General features: G+C 41.3%; 1 protein-coding gene across 3 annotated transcripts in view; it reads left to right on the forward strand.

Annotated features, from left to right (window-relative positions):
• Positions 1-3,764: 3,764 nt before the first annotated feature.
• The window catches only part of LOC119720739 (GTPase-activating Rap/Ran-GAP domain-like protein 3), a 46,667-nt gene continuing 33,770 nt past the window's right edge, over positions 3,765-16,661 (forward strand). For all 3 annotated transcript variants that reach the window (XR_005270113.1, XM_038190565.1, XM_038190567.1), the window contains exons 1-2: positions 3,765-3,831; positions 14,079-14,147. The gene's annotated coding sequence lies outside the window, so the exon portion shown is untranslated. The remainder of the gene's footprint in view (positions 3,832-14,078; positions 14,148-16,661) is intronic.

Below are 16,661 nucleotides of genomic sequence, written 5' to 3' on the forward strand. Positions count from 1 at the left end.
TTAGCAATGGAAGTTACCAATTCGAGGTTCATCAATATTAGGTTTTGCCCTTCACCGACGTATAAACACTGTATAACTGAGTGTGTTACCTCCCGAGTGAAGTTTGGGGGAAAATCACTCGGGAGGGACTCGAACCCACGACCTCCTACTTTCTAGTGCAGATGCGTCTTACCGCTCGACCACCGAGCTTGCGGGATCGGTCGGTAAAGGGCAAAACCTAATATTGATTTACATCACCCCGACGCCAATATCATCTGATGAATAATAGGTTCCTCGGTTCCATCAGAATTAACCCTAAACCCTCCCAGATCGGGCAAAATTCCGAACCTGCTTGGGAGGATTTTTTGACAGCTTTCAAGTTGAGGGAAAGGTAGAACCGAGTTGCTTTTTAAGCTACTGAGGGATTGCTACCACCGTTCGAAGAACTTTTCTTCAGTTTTAGGCACATGTGATGAAAAAGGGAGATTTTGTGACAATGGCATATCTTTTTGCTAATTACATAAATGTTTGTGTCTTGTTGGAGGTGGTTAATTATTGAAGCCTGTTTCTAGAAGAGTAAAGAAATGTCGTCTGAAGCGGGTTCGCGATCTCCAAAACACAATACAGCATCTTAGGAAGCCAAGAGCGGATAGGCCTTATCACCCAAAGGTCGTAGGTTGAAACACCGCTTCAGAACATTTCCTCGTTCGACATAAAAAAAATATTCAAATTGAAACCTGTCAATTTCCCTGGTGGGTGTACTTGATGATTGAAAATCTTGTGAGGGTTTTCGTTTGATATGTCTGCGGATTAGAGGGGGCTTTAGGACCGTAGTAGATGCCTGATACCATTAGGGAATGCACGAGTGTGGTCGCTATCTGTAGGAGAGTCCCCGGAATAAATGTTTGTGTCTTGAACGCAGCACCGGCGCAGTTTTTTAATCAATCACTGCCAACTGACGAAATGCAGACGCGATATGAGAACAGTCTGGACTACCGGTGAATTCAATCTCTTCTTTTCATCTCTTCTCCCAACGGAACATTCTCTCATGCTCTCGTCATTATGTTGAGCTCATGCCCGAGGGAGGTGTTTCTTTTCCGGTTGGAGAAAGGGGTCCGAATCTCAGGTTGTAGCAACCATACTAATCAGAAGACTTACATTAAGCCTGTGTAGTATTAGATGCAAAGCACGTGGGACCTCGGGGTACCAGACCAATAGATCGCTATCCGGTGCCAGGGGTTCTAAAAAAAAGTTTCTCTTTTCCTTCTGATCTGAGGCAAGTTCGATACAGCTAATTCCTCGGACTCTAAGCGAAGACTCACCCCGCTGAATTAGCGAGGACTTAGCAATATCGAGTGATTGGGTGACGGGTCCTCACTTCGAACCGAACCCGCGGGGGCTCAGGCAACGGCCTCTTCCGGGGGAAGAAAACAAACCCTTGCCCGGTCGGCAGACGGAATAATTTTCGTAACTGAATCCTTTGAAATTCCTCTGGCCGTTTCGCAGGTGAAGCTATACTGGCTCTGTTAGGTCGCTCTGCCCCACTTTTATTTCATGTTTTCGGGGTTAGTAACACCAAAATATCCGTCTCAGTACACTTAAATTCCAGCTAGTTTACTGCGGTACTCCTTGCAACGTTAAAGGGCCAATTGAAGACAGATTACCTTTGTAATGGAATCCTCGATTTGCAGAATGCACGAATTTTTTTCCCCATTAAGTTTGAGCCTGTTTATTCTCATTTTAAGGGTATTCAGACCTAGCTTTGTATTTTATTCATGTTAATGAGAATGTCCATTTTCATTAGCGAAAGGGTAACGTCATGAGCAGCAGCTTGCTGCTTGAGCACAAACTTTGCTAGATTGCAAATATTTGTTTTGCTAGTCAATTCTTGGTATTATTTTTGTTGTTGACTTACCGAGCGCCAATCAGTGAGTAAATGTTATACACCAACTACTACAATGATACGAGATATAAGGTCATAAGTTCTACAGAAGAATCCTAAATTGATTAGGTGAGTGCCTAAGATGACGTAACGTCAATATCACCCCAATTGTCAGAATAAACAAGATTAGACTTTGAAAATAGTGGAAAAGATATTTTAGAATACACCTCAAATATGGTTACGTTATTTCCATACATTTCACAAGCATATATTCTTGAAACAAAAATACACATGGAGTGTGAAATTCATTTTAGAACATTGAAACAGACTGAGATATTGTGCGAAAATGTATTTGAGATATAAGCTATGATCTAGAAGGTAAAAGGAAAGCCTTTAACTTTCCGCTTGGCCCACTACGTCCCCTCAACTAAGCTTCGCTTCTTCAACAACGGTACAGGTGAAAGCTGACAGGGAAATTCGAGTGCCTCAGCTTGGCATAAAATCTGTCAACAGCGGACATTCTTACATTTTCTTTTCCCCGAGCTCGACTCGGCCAGCGCCGCTCCACAGCTCACGCAAAGCCTTTCATAATGTATTGAATTTCTTTCAGGAATAGAAAAATATACTTCTACAATCGTTTGCCAGAAAAAAAGAGGCCATGAAATGTCTGCAAAACTCAATTTCGGAGTCCACATTTAAGGAATTAATTTATATTATCCACCTATAACGGGCGTCATGTCTTCATATTTGTATGCCATGGACATCCAATCCCTTAAGAGTCTGTCAAACATTCAAGTGATGTTGATCTATTTTGGGCCAAATTGAAATAAAATAAAACTGGTATTTTTATGGTTTTCGGGGGTAATTTATTACATGTAATTTAATATGCGACTGTGCCAGACTGATTAATTGTGTTTTTAGTTTTATATCTGTTGTATGAAGCTGAAACTGACAACTGAAGAATTGGACAAAACAGAGGGACAATTTTGAAATTAGAAAGTTCTTCCGATTTCCCGTTTTAGATTAGGTGCTTCTATTTTTATACAAGTGTAGAAAGGTATTAATAATCATGGTTGCTGTCATTTTAATAGCTTGCTTGTAAAGTGTTTGTCAAGCTGTTCCTGTTTAATATTTTCTGGTATAGACATCGTATCTATTAAAGATATCGATATCCGTCGCATTTGGCAAAATTGAAATTCAAAACAAGACTTAGTTTTATGGTGGGAGACAAGTTGGCGTAGTGGTACTTTTGTGATCTTGGTTCGAATCCAACCCAGGCTGTGCCAAGGCTATATCCTATCTATGGGTTTCTTAATGCTCGCGAGGTAGATTGCCATTGGCACTTTTGAGGAGTCATTGGCATTTTTGAAGAATGATTGTGGGCACTTTGTGAAATCATTGGCACTTTTGGGGAATCAATGGCATTTTTGAGGAATTATTGGCTCTTGTAAGGAATCATTGGCACTTTGGGGAATTATCATTGGCACTTTTGAGGAATTATTGGCTCTTTTGACGAATCTTAGTAATTTTGAAAAAAAAATCATTGGCACTTTTTAAGGAGTCATTGACTCTTTGGGTGAATCATTGGTGTTTTTGAAGAATCATTGGTACTTTTGACGAATCAGCGGCGTTTTAAGAAATTATTGGCACTTTTGAGGAATCATGGGCACCGTGTGGAGTCATTGACACTGATGAGGAACCATTTGCAGTTATGAAGAATCGTTAGCACTTTTGAGAATCGCTGGCTCTCTTGTGGAATTATTGGCGCTTTTGATGAATTATTAACTTTTTAGAAATCATTGGCACTTTTGAGGAATCATTGGTGACATTTTAAGAACGTACCTTTGACAAAGATAGATAATCAGGATAATATTGAGTACTTATGCTTTATTTTTTCCAGTTCTTCAGCCGTTGATTTAGCAGCAAGAAGGGGAGTCTTCAGCCGACGACATTATGGATCAGTTGAATTGGTAAGCAGAAACTTTATCGTTCTCTCTTTGTCAATAATTGCCCATTAACATCACACGAGAATGATAAAGCAATCATTTATAAAAGAATGATACAATAAGCCCCGCCCAGGCGATACAAAAGCATTGTCCTAACTCCGCCCTTAAGCTAGGTCTATCCCATTTTGTGTGCTTTTGCAGTGCCCTCAAGGAATCATGCACATACGGTATAAGGTCTGGCATCATGCCAGCGCGGCATCCCAAAAGACTCGCAGATTCATATGGAACTTCGCATGCAAACAGACACCTTAAATAACCTGAAATATGACTGCTAAATTAGAGTTTAAAAAAAATGAATGTGCATTTTAAGTCTTAAGTATAGTTATATTATAGTTTAGCCGTGTTGATATCAGAAATGTGAGTCTTTTTGCCTCAGGGACATAAAAGAGATACGTTACTTATGAAACTATAATTATTTTCCGGTTTGCAAATGGGATAAAAATTGAGCGAGGCAATCGCAGCCGACTTCCGAGCCTTCTTGTAATTCTGCGTTGTAAGCCTAATCAGGACTGCAGGCAATACTTATTGTGAAACAGAAGACGTGGGATTTGCGAGACGGATCCTGTTTTCGGCGGTACGGTGAATAGTTCTGAATCATAATGACCTGGTGAAATCCTGGATCGTTCTCTGCCAATTTTTTTGTCACTCTTTCTGTGATTTATATAAGGAGTTACTTTATGGTATGGGGGAGCAAGTGGCGTTAAAGTGGCCATGGTTTGTGACCCATGACCAGAGGGTCAGGGGTTCGAATCCAGGTGCAAGCATATGTTGTGTCCTTGGGCAAGGCACTTCACCCCATTTGCCTCTCTCAATCCCATAGTATAAAGGGGTACCAGCATTAGAGTAACCTGAGATGGAGTGGAATCTCATGTGGGGCATAAAAAAGATATGGCATACCTTTGGCTCCCAAAATTCGACAATAATTACATGTCTGTCGCAAATGTTGTATATTATAGAAGTTATTGGCCTCTCGCTTAAAGCAGACACACAAAGCCCTTTTTCACTTGTGTGAAGATCCGTGGTTTGCGCAAAAAAATCGTGTCAAAAAAGGAGTCATAGACACATTTGATATAATTGCCTCGTTTGACACTCTTCATCTGAACCACATAGTAGTGAGTTGTTGAGGCTACCATACTAGTTGCCTTTTCCATCTATGGTCATGCAATGAATGTGTGTGAAACATTTGACGCGCATCATGTAACGGCAGCATTACCCCATTTGCTATACCAGGTACAATGTATACGGTTATGCGACAAGCACACGATGGACGAAGCTAACATAAAGGTGTGATTTCACATGCGCACCACATGTTTCAGCCGCAGCTATATTTTGAAGAACCGTTTTCTTCACGTCATCGGAGCCAGCAAAAAGCTTTAAAAAGGCAAATAATGTCTGTGCTAATTCGATTATAATAACAGTCCACTAAAAACAACGTGGGGGAATCGCAGCCGGAATTATTATGATTCAGGAAACCACTTCTGAGAGCAAACAATCATCAGCAAATGCGACAATCTGTAGTGAATTGGCAAACACAGTATTTACGATGAGAGGTTGGCATACAGGCAGCGATAATGAATCCATTCCGATCATCAAGTGGAGAGACAGGACAAACAATTATAACAAACGCACCATGATAATTGAGAATAAGGATGCCGATCAGCCATTAGTTGAAATGAATTTCACCCCAGGATGTGAAAGAATCGACAATACAGACCATGTTACATTTTGTTCTGAAATTGGATGTTGTAGTCAAGTGATGCCAACTTTCAGCGAACTGTTTGTGTATCTCCTGAAATTTGATTGATGTTCAAGTGATGACGTACACTGTTTAATGTGAACAAAATAGCACGCAAAAGATCCTAAAATGCCTGAGTTGCCTGTCGGTTGTCCGTTGGTATACCGTCACATGAAATTTGGTATAAACAATGTACGTTTTGATGAATGCGTTCTGCAAATGTTGAAATAGCATTCGAATATTTGCTTGAAATCTTGAACAATCAATCAATCTTTAAAATGTTGGCACACACACCTAAAATTGTGTCTTTCAAATCTCGGCTTTGACTCTAGTTTCGGCTGAATCAATCGCTCCAGAGTCAAGTATATAGAAGCCTTGTATTTTGGCACACCTAATATGGTGTCTTTGAAAACTCGGCCTTTTGTATAGTTTGGCTGCATCACTTGATTCAGGGTCATTCACATGCCGACCTTTAATGTCCAAACAAAACAAAAACGCAGGGGGAAAAAAAGAGAAGAAACTTCTCCAACTTTCAGTCTTTTGATCCATGATGTGATTTCCTTGAAACAGAGCTTGGACCCATATCCAGCCTGAATCCTCCTGGTCAAATGCCTAAAATCGCCTGAATCCGCTCTGACGATGCAGCCCGGATTTTAGACGCTATTATTCTCATCACTAAAGAAAATTGAGTGGATTTTTGCACATCGATGGTCTCCGGAAATAGGGATGAGAAAAGTGGTTGTGCAAATTTCCTCGTCCGCATCTCGTGTCTAGAGCTATACTGTTTTCGTCCTCGACAACTACCCGTTGCCGAGGAAGCTCGTTTTGGACACGACCTGTGAGTCTTACAAAACCGCAGCGCAAAGGTAACACCGTAACCCATTCACGGGTGTGTGTACAAAGAAATCTGGCTGAACAAACACAAGGGAGTTACTTTACGACGCGACAACATGAGGTCAAGTGTGCCCAAATACGTCAGCAAAAAAAAGAAGCAAAAAAGAAGCAAACGCAAGCAGTGAGCGTCTAGTTCACACTGTCAAATATGGTATCTGAGAAAATACACGGTCCGTGAGGACTGGACTCGACGAAAACAGTTGCAAACAAAACTCCCTGAATAATTCAGACACCTTGCTTGCGCTCTTGTCATGTTGCTGTCGTGACGGGAATTTATGAGTAACGTAAGGGGTCTTTGGGGGAAAAGGTAGGAACCTGGGGGACTTACGGAAATGTAAATACAACCACCTTGTGTAAAATTTATCAACTTCTTTGAGTAAACAAACTTAATGATGTGGCTCGTGTAGACTATTTATCTTGCGTGTTTTCTTAGTTTAATGGTTTTTGTTGCCTCTGTTGGTTTTTGATCGAAGAGGAATCCGTCTTTCTTTCTTTTTTGTAATGCCATTAAAGGGCAAAGGCACTGAATGTTTAAAGGGGGACGACTATGCATATTATGTTCCGTTGAAGAGATGAAAGAAACAATCCAAAATATCTCTAGATTTAAATCCCATGGAATGAGACAACAAAGTTAAAAACCTTATCAACATAATTAGCCTTGACGAGAATCGAACCTAAGCTACAGAGTTGGGGGACAAGGAAAGTTTGATGTGGTGCTCGATTTGTTTGTGCAGTATCATACTGTGCTCTTTTTTTATTGCCTTTTTTAAACGAGGACGTAGTAAGTCCACGATTGAATGTGGGCCGGTCCCTCAGATTTTACCTATGTGTGCGGTATCATCCTGTGCTCTTTATATGTCCCCTTTCCGTCCGAGGACTCATTAAGTCCTTGACTGATTGTGGGTCATTCTATCAGATTTTAACATATCGGTGCGGTATCATCTTGTGCGCTTTCGGCGACCCTTTTTCGACCGAGGACTTATCAAGTCCTCAATTGATTGTGGGTCAGTCCATCAGATTTTCACATATTTGTGCGGTATCATTTTAGTCTCTTTTTATGACCTTTTCTTAAAACGAGGAGTTATTAAGTCCCCAAATGATTGTGGGTCAGTCAATCAGATTTATACATATTCGTGCGGTATCATCCTGTGCTCTTTTTATGACCCTTTTTCGACGGAAGACGTATTAAGTCCCCACTTAATTGTGGGCGAGTCAATCAGATTTTTACATATTGGTGCGGTATTATCCTGTGCTCTTTTTATGACCCTTTATCGACCGAGTACATATTAAGTCCTCGATTGATGGTGACGAATCGAGCCCTTTGCGGAATGCGTTAACGCCAGCACGCACGCAAGCCGATAATGATGAAAAAGCCATATCAGTCACTCCCACGCCTCTCTGTGAGTGTGTAGCGGAAAGCCTCTCATGAGAAAGTTAATAAGTCAAGACGATGCCGACCCCACTCTCTCTCCTGAGAAAAGGAACCTGAACAAGTCTTGCCGAAATGCATTAAGTAATTGCTTACGAGTATAAGAAAAGGCACAGCAACTTTGTGATGTGGTACATGTAAGTAAAAGGTTCGATCGATTGGTATTCAATTGGTTCGGAACTGCCTTCTTGGAAAGTGACTTTGGGGTGAAAGTTCCGCAATATATGTATGCGTTGCAGATACCTCCGAGTGTTTTCTTTAATTTAATTAAGTGACAATGAATGCACCAATGGTTTGCGCACGCATAGCTATAGCCACGCAGTACCATATCGCCCTTCGACTCCGCCTTAACGCATAAGGTTTATACACTCTTGAAACATGTACTGATATGGGACAGTCAAACTTAATTTCTTTTAGGCCAAACAATGATTTAATTAGTTTGATCGAGATTTTCCATTGCAATAAGTCCGAATAAGTGGAGTGCCATGGCCTCGTGGTCTGGGGCATCGAATTCGTGGTCTGCGGGTAATTCTGCAGGTTGTGGGTTCGAGTCAGGCCTGGGGTTATTGTACGTGTGCTCTTGGGCAAGGCAATTTATCACTCATTGCTTCTCCCCATCCAGGAGTAAATGGGTACCTGTGAGGGCAGAGATGGTTATTGTGATTGAATTAGCTTCCTTGCGCCTAACAGGCAGCATCGAGCTGTATACTCCCCAGGGATCTGAGATGGTATTTGGAATGTTCAATTGGCCCAATAATCAGGGGTATTAATTATGTAAAACGCTTTGATCTTAGTTAATAGCGCTATACAAAAACCCGTTATTATTATTATTATTATTATTATAAGTTATAGGTAGAAAGTATTTACTACATACCGAACTCTGTAGTCAATCTATCTAGCGGTCAAATCGACCTGAAAGTGTCAAACTTGACTCCCAAATGACCTCGATCGGTACAACTTAAAAGTCAAAACAACTATTACCGATATGTTTTTACTGTTGTATAGAAAGTCTGTGGTGAATGGTAAACTACACTTTCGGCGTGGGCTATTTGCATGCTACTAGATGTCAAGCAAGTTATCTCAAGAACTTCAGAAATCAACCATTATACCAACTATGTTGTTTTGCCGTTTGATGATTATCTGCTCGATTAGGAAGACTAGGTATGCATGTGTAGTACTAAATGGAGGTGATAATATACAAGGCATGAGCTGTTCGGTCAAACATTGACATATACGTCTGAATGATAAATAGCTATGCAAGATATTTGCAGAGACTGACAAGAAGGATCGGCAGTGAAGCTTCAGTAAGATACCAATCCTTATATATATTTTCTTACTGAAATGTTCTTGGAGGGAAGTCGATCACTGGCATTCATCAATAATTGTGTAACGATTATGTCAACGTGTAGATTCGTCTATGTATGTACTTTCAGCATGCTGCTGTGTGTTCCTCGGTAACGAGGACTCGCATTTCTTTTCAACGATGTCTCGTTGGACTCGGTCGTTACCGTGAAACACGAGAAAGTATTTCGGCCGAGCAGAATCGCGATTCAATATTTGGTGGAGAATCACTCTGGATCAGTGTGGACAATACTTAGCCTCGCTCGTGCGTCACAGGATGAATACCCCGACACGCCCGACTCAATTGCTTGGGTCAACACACTCGGATTTTAAGATGCTTCCCAGCGACCGTTATAGTCATCCACCGAACGAGACTACACACAATGGCTACCAAGGAAACGCGAGATTTTTTTAATTTCATAAAATCACTCGTGCTTTTTTGAGGGATACCTGGTACGGGCTTGAGTGCTGGTGACGTCATCTCGGTAGAGGCTTCATTGTCATCGAGTGTGTCATTTCATCTATTCTCCTCTCAAGCCGTCTGCCACTGATGTTTTTCCTTGCACTATATGCATCGATGTTATTAGCAAAGAGCGGACGACAAATTAAACTTAACTTGCCAAAGAGCGGACGACAAATTAAACTTAACTTGCCAAAGAGCGGACGACAAATCAAACTTAACTTGCCAAAAGCAACGACAGGAAAAGAGAATGTTCTTCGCCTCCTGTGTGGAAAACAACATGAACCGAAAAAGAAGATGTTCTTTTTCTGTTATTTAATTCAATAAGAATGATGCCCCAATCGATATAACAGATAATGCGTTGTCTGCGAAACTACATTCGAAATACTATTTCAGCTGCAGTTGCTTGAATGAAGTGGGCTAGAATGCTTCTGACAGCTATAAACCACTTTCTCAGTATTTAAGAATGTTCGGAATTGAATCAGAATATAGTTAAGATTTCAATAGTGTGGCCCAGATATCTCGGACTTCGTGCACTTTCACCTACTGGGACTATTTATTATTTGATTTGCTTTTGAAGGCAGTCAGGCACGAAATTCGCAGGAAATCGGTCCAGACGTGAGTATCTATGGCTCGATGAAGGACTTCGTGAAAGACAAAAACACAATCGGTCAACGAAATTAGGTATTAGATCAGCACATTTTCGTGTCAAACAAGAAAATCATTGCGCTCAATCATTCAATTCATATAAAGTTGTCTTCAATTCATATATCAATTGAATCACGGACCATTTAAATGGTCCGTGACGTGATTGAATGGACTTCAACCTATAGGCTTGTATAACTCATTCGATTTTGAACTGTGGCTAATGTCACTGTACTACCTAAAAACCCAACGTGGCCCTCTTCACCAAATTATTGAAAATTGCAAAATTCGATTTTGAGTTATTATGATGCGTCTATCAAATGTTCCTTTTCCTGGTCAAAATGACCCAGAAAGTGAGTTAGAAAAGTGTCATTTTGACCCGGAAAAGTGTCATTTGACCAAGAAAGTGTCAATTGACCCGTAAAGTGTCATTTTGACCCATAAAAGTGTAATTTTGACCGGGAAAAGTGTCATTTTGACCCGGAAAAGTGACAGGCCCCATAGAATCCGGTTCCGGGTCAAACATAAACCGGGACTTTTTAGAGTGCACCTGTAGATAATATGCCCAAGGATTAGGGTGGTGTACATCCTTTTTCTGTTTAACCTCATAGACACTTTGGATGCACTACCACGGACACACAGACTCATGTTTTCCCAAACTGAGTTTTCTTATTTAGCAGTCGATAAAATGCTTTTTACGAGAGCCAAATCTGCTTCTCACAGACGTTTCAGCGTGTGCCTCTGCACGCGTGTCGCGTCAATACAGCCCAAAGCGACCATCGATTCATTAAGTACTCGCCATGCATTTCTGCTAACGCTTATTCCTAATGACTGGTCGAGTTGTCCTCCCTTCCGCTTTGGTAACACTAGGTCAAGGTCTGACTAATTTCATAAGCAAGCATCCTCCCTCGGTAATCATTGTCTCGTCTTCTTGCCCTGATGGGTTTCTTAAACCAGTCGCCTAGAACATGACCAACACGAATAACTATTCGTGTCTGAAGTTAGATCAAGATGGCTGACTGGCTAATGTTTTTTTTTACTTATCAACGGGTATTATGGCTAGAGACAAAAACAACTGCTTTTAAAAAAGTAATCAAAGGGTCTGACAAACATACAGATGAAGATATTATAAACCGACATTGGTTAACATCCCAGCAATTGTCCCATGGCGGATTATCTGAACAATAGCCAGCACAACGCCTTCATCATCGAAGAGGTCGTCCGTTTGTGTACAGCGATAGAGTGCTTGGATTGATGTATATGAGATCGTGGGTTCGAGTCCCACCGGTCACCCGAGCCAGCTGGTGATTTTTTTCTCTTAAAGATCTCAGACAATACTGAGTTTTACTGAGTGCCCTATTACAGTTTTATGAGAGAACGCCTATTTTGTGTTAGCGATTTCTGGCTGAACATTTTGTTCTCTGTACATTTTCAAGGCAAAACGTTCGATACTTTTTCACAACTTGTGTCAGTTTTTTTTCTCGGGAAAATGCTTCCATGTGTTTTCTGAATAATAACACAACAGTCATATAGTGTGGCAGGGTTGACGCAGTTGACCTACAAGTATATTGGGAAATTTTGCCAACCGATCACATCGATACCGACACAATATTTGATACCGATACCGATACCGACTCCACTACCGATATCATTCGGTCTATCGATACCAGAAACGATGCACCACATTGAAAATGATACAGTGATACCAAAACTGGTGCAGATATATTATACCGACACAGATAGAGATACTGATACCGATACCGATATAGCGATACCGATACCGATGCAAATATAAATAGGGAAATCGATACTCCACTACAAAACCTCCAGCAGGTTTTCCGTTTGATGACGTCATTCGATGACCATCACAGGCGATTTGCCTGCGATGGTCATTGTCACTTTCTGACCATTTCCGTAAACAATTTAATAAAAAAACGATGACAACAATAGCATTCTTCGAAAGGCACGTGCTTAACGTCCACCGTGTATTATGACAAAGGAAGATAGTTTTTAGCAGATTTGGAGATCAAGTTCAGAACGTTGGAATTATATCCTCATTACACAAGGGTTTACTTAATTGAGAGTATAGTAAACAAAATAATTATCGCTTTAAATAGACCTGTTCTTTTTCCGGCTTACTGAAATTTGCAGCTGATGTGTTATTGACCATGTCGTTTTAAAGCAGCATTTATTATTGAAGGCACGTAATGACGTAAGCTCTGTAAGGTATTATTCATTGATGGTGATGTCATTTTGTGACTCTTTAACTAGAAAATTATGCAGAGGAGACGGCCTTGATGGATTAGTCGCAGGATAGATTGGGCGGAGGTAGTTGAAATAATATCGTAGAGAAATGCCATGACATTTCAACATGACAATCTTTAAAATGAAAAACTTCTTCGCAAGGTAGTGTTCTCATTGATCCTCCTGCTCAAAAATATGGTGGCATGATGTACTTCTTAGCAGAATATTATCACAATGTTATCCCCTATTGCGAAGAGTAAGATAAAAGACTGCTTACACTACAAAAGGCATTTCCACGTTATTTTAACCAGGGTGTCAGTTTTGAATTGCAAACTCACATCTTTGCCTTTTTAAAGTGCCTTGAGAATGGTTCGAAGAAAAGTTCGCACGAACTCGGCTTGGAATGAAACGCACATTTTCCGCCGAGAAACATCTAATGTCCGTCGTCTGATTTCAAACGCTGTCCTGTTCATGTCTGTCTTTTCCCTCTCTATACGCTTCCCTGCCCGATGTTGGTTTATGCGGCAGTTTCCGCTGTCGGCGCTTCAACTTTTTTTCATCACAAAAGTTTGTTTTTTCAACAAAAGTGCGGGACGTCATTCTCAGCAGTTCCACCTGTCCTCTTCGACTGTCTTCCGTCCTTTCCATGTCTGTCTTTTCCCCCTCTACGCTTCCCTGCCCAGTTCCACCTGCCTACTTCGACTGAGCTTAAGAGAGCGAGAGGGGCGAGGGAATGGCTCTCGTTCCTTGCAGGAGCCTGTCTGACAGTGCTCGTACAGGTTCTTGACTAGGTTTTAACCGATCATGTCGAGAATGACCTGGTGTCATCAGAAGTTGTAAAATCTTAATTGTAGTGATGAAATTTGTCGACGTCGGGGGATGTAAATTGAAATATACAGGGCCAGTACCCAAAAAAAGAAACCCAAATGTCGGGACTGTTGTTTTAGTGAAAAAAAGGTGTGCGTTCTTTCAGCAAAACGAAAACAATTCACACCCATCCCTAAAGTGATTTGTTGTCGTTTTGCTGAAAGACCACTTTCCTTAGGCCCTATTGTGATATGTGGACAGGACTTTGAAACGGTGTTTAAAATTCCCTAACTTGAAAATTACATGAGTGATTTGTATTATCATTGCACTACAAGAAAGCTTATGAATTTTGCTTTCATATCTTAGATTTTGAAAGTGCTGCACACAGAACTTCACTAAAACAATGGTCCCGACATTTGGGCTTCGTTTTTTTTTACTCACCCTGTACAGTGAATGACCTGCTGGGATTGGTCTTCATTTGGGATCGTGGGTTCTAGAGAGAGATGTATAACCCAATACATTGCATTGAACAGAATACTTGTTGGTGTCTTCAATCCATCTCCGCAAGCCTATCCATCGTCTGCCCTTGTTAATAAAGTTGTGGTCTTTTATCTTTCAAAGTGTTAATTAGAGCACGTTTCAATTTTTGTCAACAGCTAACGACCTGCGATCGAGATGGATGTACCTCAGGAAGATTCCGAGTGGAAGACGGTGAGCGAGATGAGGTAAGAACGAGTCAGTTCTCCTTCAGAGAACCAAAAATGCTGAATTCATTTCAGCTTGTTGTTCAACTTACAAACTAATGATATCATTTTCCTCCCCGAATCCGGGTCAGATTTGACCTGACACTTTAATTGCGGGTCAAATGATACTTCTCTTCGTCAAAATGACATTTGTTCGTGTCAAAATGACATGACACTTTACTGAGTTGCATAGCCTGGAAAAAGTTACTAAGAGAAGTGCAATTTTGAACCTAAAAACGTGCCATCTCAAATCTGACCCGGACTCGAGTCGAAACCGGGTCAGATTTGACGTGACACTTTTGCGGGTCAAAATGACACTTTTCTTTGACAAAATGAAACTAGCCTGGAAAAAGAGAAATGCACTTTTGACCCCAAAATGTGCCAGGTGAAATCTGACCCGGACTCGGGTCGAATCCGGGTCAGATTTGACCTGACACTTTTGCGGGTCAAAATGACACTAGCCTGGAAAGAGAGAAATGTAATTTTGACCCAAAAACGTGGCAGGTCAAATCTGACCCGGACTCGGGTCGAACCTGACCCGTGACTTTTAAGAGTGTATACACAGTATTACAAGAATGAAATTGGAGGATGACACACAGTATAAAAATTGGTCTTTTCTCCAAAGACTCTTTCATTTCTTAAAGTGTAAAAGGAAACCTCTAACAGACTGGCGTTCCAGAAACTACATTATTCCAAAGTTTTGAGTTCAGCACATTATGTTGGCTACAGGAAAGCTTGACTACTGCATTCAATGGACTTTCTCACTACATAGGCCAAGGTTCGTCCGTCTGAAGACAAATTGTGTGGACATGAGTTGCTCTGAATACGTTTTGGTTCGGCGACTTTCGAATGTAGTGCTGCACATTAACGAATTGCTCCGTTGATTTCACGTGCCTTCGCACTAATGTGCCTCGAAAGCCTGTTGCCAGGACGACGCCCTAGTAGTCAGGTGCTACTTCGATCACGGTCATGTCCTTCATATCCCAATTAACGTTTGATCAGGTTACAAGACCAGGAAATGATTAAGTTGAATATTTAATGACTTGTAGTTCGCTTAACAGTACGTCTCACCTGAACTATTGCACGATCTCTCTCTCTCGCTGTTATTAACTGGAGGCACGTTTTGACAAAGTAACTGTTACAATAGTCGAGTTAATGCACTTTTTTGATGTGAAAATGGGCAATTTGTTTAATGGCTTGGACTCCCGGCGGGAATATATCTCTTTCAAACAATCTTCGCGATGGCAAATAACCCCAGGCTGCTTAGTACGGGTCCCAAATGGGCAGCGTGGATCGGTCGAGTCAGCTCCCCGGGGGTTTCGGCGCTAAGACACGGGCCACGATTCGTGTCGCACGCGGTGAAAGCGCCGGCGTGTTTGGTATGCATCATAATTGGGATTTTGTTTCGTATGTCACTCGAGAGTATTTCCCTTGTGTCGTTTTAAAGCCTACAGTGATTTTTTGTTTGTGAAAAATGTTTGTTTTTTGGGTTGATGTTGCTCGTCAGCTTTTGTACTAGGCATCTGGAAATCTGATACTTGTCCACACTGAATACGCAAGGCACGCTTTTAAGTAGAAATGCTGAACAATGTTCAACCAAACAAATATGAGGCTGTTTTTGAGTAAGTGTTGTTTTACGCCTTCCTTATTTTTCTAAGTTAGGTATTAGAAACAGAGCAAAAAAGGTGTTGTCCTGGTATGTAGTGGGCACGTGTGGTGTAGCGGTAGAGCACAGGCCCCATGATCGTGGGATTGTGGGTTCGAGCACCGCCGTGGTCATGCGTGTTGTGCCCTTGAGTAAGGCACTTTACCACAATTACTCCTCACAAGCCAGGTGTTAAATGGGTACCGGCATTATTCAATGCTGGGAAGGTAACAAACTCGCTGTGGAGGAGGTGTGGCAATCCCCCCACAGCAGCAGCATTACATTGAGTCAGAGAGATGGGCACTCCGTTCTTGTGAACACAGGTTCGTCCCCTTAAATTATACCCCCACCCTTACCTAGTTTGCAGGGAGATTATCTTTAAAAGAAGTATAAGCAGTTATTAATCTCCAGCATCTAGCAGTGCAATAAACATTATGTGATTAAGCCTAACAAGGTAATTAGTCGCACATTTTCAAAGTTGCTTTCGAGTAAAATACCCTTTTTTTCTACCCACCCCCCCCCCAAAAAAAAAACTCGCGCAAATGAAGTCAACAGGAACAACTGACATTTCCACCCATTATTGTATTTGAAGGTGTTAAAGATCATATAGATTAACTATCCCTTACAGTCCTGAATCCTCCAATTTTAATATGATTTTGCACACCCCCTAGGGAGTTCGGGTTAATGGTGTAAGTATGTCCAGGGGTATCTCTACGCGTGCTCTCCTTTGCTTGTACAAGTCGCTGGTTCTGCCACTTTTAGAGTACGGGCTGCCAGTGTGGAACCTTCACACTCAAAACCTAATTGACGACTTGGAGCGAGTTCAGAGAAGAGCATCGCGTATAATCCTG

Source organism: Patiria miniata, unplaced genomic scaffold (genome assembly GCF_015706575.1).
Source record: "Patiria miniata isolate m_02_andy unplaced genomic scaffold, ASM1570657v1 HiC_scaffold_9, whole genome shotgun sequence".
Lineage (NCBI taxonomy): Eukaryota > Metazoa > Echinodermata > Asteroidea > Valvatida > Asterinidae > Patiria > Patiria miniata.